Genomic DNA, 6,000 nt, shown 5'->3' on the forward strand with positions numbered 1-6,000 from the left:
ATACTGTATCCTTGGATCTAATATTTGTGAAATGCACTATGACATGACGTGACATAGGTTTGTCGTGGTTGAGCTTGGGAGGGGTCCTCTCTGCTTCTTGGACACGAATGTTTGTTTCCCTCACTAGATTAGGGAAGTTTTCAGCTACCATTTGTTCAAATGTCTCTTCTAGACCTCTGTTTATGTCCAGCCCTCGGGCATGCCGATGATTCTGACATTGGAACGTTTCATTGAGTCAGTAATCTCCCGTAACCTACATTCTTGAGAATGGATTTTTTTGAGCCACGTTTCTATTTTAGCTTTCTCTTCTACTAACCCATCCTCCAATTCACTGATACGTTCTTTTGCCTCATTCGCCCTGGCCATCAGAGCCTCTAGTTTTGACTGCATTTGGCTCATAGAATTTTTAATTTCTGCTAGATTCGCTCTCATTTCCGCCCTTAGAGATTCTATATTCTCATTAACATTTTCGTTAATACTTTTTTCAAGTCGACACATCATCTTGACCATTGTTACTCTGAATTCCATTTCTGATAATTTGGTTATATCCATATCCATTAGTTCTGTGGCAGAGGCCACAGACTCATTGTCTTTTCTTTGCTGGGGGGGATTTCTCCTTTTCCTCATTCTGATAAGGAGAGGTTGTGGGGTTGTCCAGAGCCCAAATTATTGACCGGGACCCAGGCCGTGCACCCTTGTTTTATAGGGATCTTAGGGATGTGGGCTTCTTGATTTTTCAGCCTGCCTTCATTGGGAGGGGTCTGCCTCGCCGGTACTCAGGCAACCCTGTTTGGGTAGAGTCTCTGTGTCCCCTGCGAGGGGGGATGGGGATGGGCACTCTGTGAGCCAGTATTTCCAGGCTTTTATTCTGTGGCGGCTTTCCCTGGCAGTTTGCTGTGCCTCTTCTGAGAGTCAGAGCAGCAATGACCAAATCTCACCTTCCTTCTCAGAACAGAGGGATCGTGGACCATTCTCCACTGATGTTCTGGCCACTTTAACTCTGTTACTGTTGGTGCTGCTCAACACTGCAGCATTCCGGGATGTGTGCCCCAACCCCGCTATCCCAGCCCTCACTTCCAGCGCCAGCGGCTCTCTGTCCTTTGTGTTTCTAGTACCGCCAGCTGCCAGCAGCCACCACGTGCTCCCAGAGCTCCCGGTCTCAGTCTGGTTCCAGTGAACACCCCGGAGTTCCGTGAGAAGTCTGGTAGCACGCGTTCCCCGGCTCATGGTCTCAGTCTACTCTCTCGCGAGTGCCGGTCCGGGAGTCCCACCACTCCCCCATGCACGTCGCTACTGCTTCCTGGTGCCCAAACGTGGCAGCTCCCTCCCCTTTCTGTTTATCTTACAGTATCTGTGTGCGGTTTCATGGCTCCCCGCTTCATACCACAATACTCAGCACTGGAGATGTTCGTTTGTAGAGATCCAGATGTATTTTCCTGCATCTCAGGCTGATTCTGTGGATGTTCAGAATGGCCTAGTACCTGTCCAACTCAACTCAGGGGTACAGCTGTAAAAGGGGTCCCCTACTCCTCCCCCATCTTAATTCCTCCCCCCATTTGGACAGTTTAAATCTTTTTTTTTTTTAAGATTTTATTTATTTATTTGACAGAGATAGAGACAGCCAGCGAGAGAGGGAACACAAGCAGGGGGAGTGGGAGAGGAAGAAGCAGGCTCATAGCAGAGGAGCCTGATGTGGGGCTTGATCCCATAACGCCGGGATCACGCCCTGAGCCGAAGGCAGACGCATAACCGCTGTGCCACCCAGGCGCCCCTGGACAGTTTGAATCTTGATCAAAACTTTCTGGGGCGCCTGGGTGGCTCAGTCGTTAAGTGTCTCCCTTTGGCTCAGGTCCTAGGTGACTTATTCTTTGCAAGGCATTTCTTGTCTAGCCTCTTAAGAGCCTAGACATTGTCATTTTTTCCCTCTCCCCTCCAACCTCCCCATGAACTTGTTCAAGGCATTCTTCGTGTCTTCATTCCTGAGAGTATAGATGATGGGGTTCCGCAGGGGGGTCACTGCGGTGAAGAACACAGACACCACCTTGTCCTCCGGGAGGCTGGTGGATGGACGGGAATAGATGAAGATGCAGTGTCCCAGGAAGAGTGTGACGACAGTGAGGTGTGCTGCACAGGTGGATAAGGCCTTCCACCTGCCTTCGGAGATCTGTTGCCTCAGGCTCACCAGGATGACCGCATAGGACACCATGAGGACCACAAAACAGACCACCGAGATCAGCCCACTGTTGGAGACGATGAGGATTTCAATGATGTGGGTGTCCGTGCAGGCCAGTTTGATCACCTGAGGCACATCCCAGAAGAAGCTGTCAATCTCATCAGGACCACAGTGGGGCAGCTTCATGGTGAGGGAGGTCAGCGATATGGAGTGGATGGTGCCCCCCCCCCCCCCGTCCAGATGGCCACAGCCAGCAGCACACATACTTTCCAGTTCATCACTGTCATGTACTGCAGGGGTTTGCAAATGGCCATGTACCGATCGTAGGCCATGGCAGTGAGGAGAAAGATCTCGGTGCAGGCAAAGAGGTGCAGGAAGAATATCTGGGTGAAGCAGGCCTCAAAGGAGATGAGCTTCTCTTCTGACCATGTATCTCTGAGCATCTTGGGGACAGTGACTGTGGAGTGGCAGACATCAATAAAAGATAGACTACTGAGGAAGAAATACATAGGGGTATGGAGCCGGCGGTCATAGATAATAGTTACGACAATGAGGATGTTCCCAATCAGTGTCAAGACATAGGAAGTGAGGAACGGGGCAAACACAGTCATCTGCACCTTCTGATTGACAGATAAGCCTCTAAGCTGAATGTATGTCACGGAAGTGGTTTGATTGAGTAGGTCTGCCTCTTCCATTCTCTTTGTTGGACAGTCTGCAAAGAATTAGGAAAAAAAACCCACTTAGCATCTGTATCAATCATCTGGTCCCTTAATTTCTTCTGTATTTGCTTTTCCCTCCATCTGGAGCTTATGGTCCAGTATCTTATTTTAAAAACCCCATTCAGCGTCTTCCGTCATGCTGCATACACAGTAGGCACCGCACAGACGTTTTTGGAAAAATAGTGCAGAGAACCATGATTCACCAAGAGATATAAGGCAGCCTTGGAGAGCGGAGGGCTTATATTTACTCATAAATCTTTAGCAGAGAAGAAACCAGGCTTCTTCTACCCCAAGCCAGTAACATGTTCAAAATTGTACACAGTCTGGCCTTGAGCATGGTTTTCTCTATTGCCTATTGACTGCATTTTTCACTCGTCCGAAGGACTTCCGCCCCTGCGCGCTCTGCCAAGACGCCCTGGGACTGTCATGGCAGTGACCTGGTCTGTGGCCGGTAGACGCTTTTCCCCAGTCAGCTGAACAACGGGCAGTGTGGTTGGGGTGTCTTAGAAAGACCTGAGAGTTTTCCTCGTTTCTTTCTTTCCTCCCCTCCCCTCCCCTCCTCTGTTTGTTTGTTTCTTTTTTTTTTCATTCTATAGATACAGAAGATGAGGAAGAGAGGTAAAGCAATGGGCTTAGGTTCACAGAGAATTGCAGTAATAGCTGTGTCCAGAGCACAGGCCTCCTGAGTCCCGGCCCAGGCTCTCTATGCCGCCACTCTGACCTGAATCATTTATGTGATGGTTGGCATAATTAGGGCACTAAGTGGAATGCGTCTTGGTGAGCTGCCTCTTCCTCTGCTAGGTGCACCCCACCAGCCTGGTTGGGCATCTGTGGGGAGTCTAGTCTCTCTTTTCTCACTTGTCTTCATGTCACGGCCTGGATGCACAGTCTTCCAGGGGTGCCCAGTCATGCATGCCGCTCTCTTGGTTCCTGGGGCCCGCTCATCCTGTGCTATCTTCTTCCCATCACTGGTCACTACTGGAGCGTTCCCTGGTTCCTCAAGGGCAGGCTCTCTGCCAGACAAATGAATCAGCTCCACATTGCTTATGAAAAAGGACTAGAGAACTCTTTCTCTTCTGCTTCTAGTTATCTCTTCCTTCTCCAGCATTTCCTATTACTCATCATGCTGATCTTCTGAAGACAGTGGCCCTTGTGATAGTCTATATTAATAGAGGGAAGAATAAGGTAGTGTCAAATTAGGAAACCAGCAAAGTAGAGTCATGGGAAAAGAAGGTATTTCTGGGGCAGGAGGAGTCTTTTAGTTAACATTTGAATTAAACTCATGGTGTTTAGGGCTTAGATTAATATTTATTGTAATATCTTAATGTAGTGACGAATTAACTTTACTCTTAAGCAGTTTTTCTTAGTGGGGGTGCCTGGGTGACTCCGTTAGTTAAGCATCTACCTTCAGCTCAGGTCATGATCCCAGAGTCCCGGGATTGAGTCCAGCATCTGGCTCCTGGCTCAGCGGGGAGTCTGTTTCTCCCTCTGATCATCTCCCCTGTCCCCTCTCATGCTCTCTCTCACTCTATCAAATAAAGAAATAAAATCTTTAAAAAAGAGAAATATTTCTTAGTATTCACTTAAAGCTTCTGCTCTAGAAAGCTACTTTATTTCATTGTTTTCTAGATTTACTTATTTTTAGAGAAAGAGAGAGAAAGTATGTGTGTGTATGTGTGTGAGTGAGGGGGGAGGGACAGAGTGAAAAGGAGAGAGAGAGTCTCAAGCCGACTCCACACCTGAAACAGAGCCCGCTAGGGGGCTTGATCCCACAGCTGTGTTTTCATACTTGAGCCGAAACCGAGATTTAGATGCTCAACCAGCTTAGCCATTCCAGTGTCCCCAGAAAGCTATTTTAAAAGTTGAATGATTTACATCTGTTCCCCTTTTAATTTACTAATCCACCAAAAGGATGATTGCAAACTTGAAAACTAAAGAACAGAGCAAGAATGGAGCCAGGGGTTTATTTTAAATTAATCTGGAGAATTTCACCCACACAGAGTGTGTGGATGGAGAACTAGGTCTGTAATGAAGACTTGTGTTCCATCATCATCACTTTTTTTTTCTATTTCTTTGGAGCTGCAGGAAAAAAGCTTTGAGAAATGGAGATGTGCCCAACTGCAGTAGAAATTTGGTGTCAGTTTATGTTGAGGATATGGTGCACAAAAAGAAAATCGAATGTCTGTGGCATACGCTTCAAAAAAATGTAGGAAAATAATTAAGAACTAAACCAGAGTAAGACAGAGTGTCTGTAAAACTCACCCTAGGTTGTTTCTGGTGTTCCCAGCCCCTCCAAAGAGAACTGAATTGTCTTTGTCTAGTAGTTTCAATGTCAAGTTTTGATAGTGAATTATTTTCTAGTGGAAAGAACTAATCGGACAAATTTAAAGTGGGCACATCAGATAACCCTGTTTACCTTGATTTTTCCATAAGCATGGCCAGAGCCCTCAAAGTTCTCCTGGGTCTTGTTCAGTTTTTGGTGATCAGTCATGGTAAATACATTTGGTGATACTTTACCAGAAGTGCTCCACGGTTTTTGCAAAATTTTACACCTTAGCGCCTATCTTATTATCATCATTTTCACTATGTAGAGCATGTAACTATGCCTTAAGATTTTCTAGAATTGGTTGCCAGTCCACTGGAGATGTGGCATAAGAATGGTATATTTTTTGCACTTTTTCAGATGATCTTGGCAGCGGAATGATTCAAAGTCTCTATCAACCACTTTTAAGGCCATGCTAGCTTACCAGGAGATTTCTAACACAAACTTGTCCTAATTATTAACAACCAGTGTGATGGAGGCATTGTTTCCTTGGCAGCACACTCTCTGGGTGTTAAGTTTATATGGCTAGCTTCAGACGGATTATTCTACCGATTACTGAAGGGAAATGTGTACAGAAAGAGGACAGCTGGGGCTGGCAGCTGCAGGGTTGGGTGGCTGTGTGTGTGTGTGTGTGTGTGTGTGTGTGTGTGTGTGTTTACCTGAATTACATAGGTTTTATCTCCTTGGGACCTTTTCAGCAATGTAGTCAGCTTACCCTAGTCATAGTTAGAAAAAGTTATGGGGGGGACTAACGTTACAGACTTTGAAATTGTCACTAGGGGAAT

General features: G+C 46.6%; 1 pseudogene; it reads right to left on the reverse strand.

The window, feature by feature from the left end:
* Positions 1-1,912: 1,912 nt before the first annotated feature.
* LOC123784804 (olfactory receptor 4E1-like) lies at positions 1,913-2,933 on the reverse strand (annotated as a pseudogene).
* Positions 2,934-6,000: the final 3,067 nt, after the last annotated feature.

Source organism: Ursus americanus, chromosome 34, assembly GCF_024610735.1.
Source record: "Ursus americanus isolate L20-20 chromosome 34, mUrsAme1.1.p, whole genome shotgun sequence".
Taxonomy (NCBI): domain Eukaryota; kingdom Metazoa; phylum Chordata; class Mammalia; order Carnivora; family Ursidae; genus Ursus; species Ursus americanus.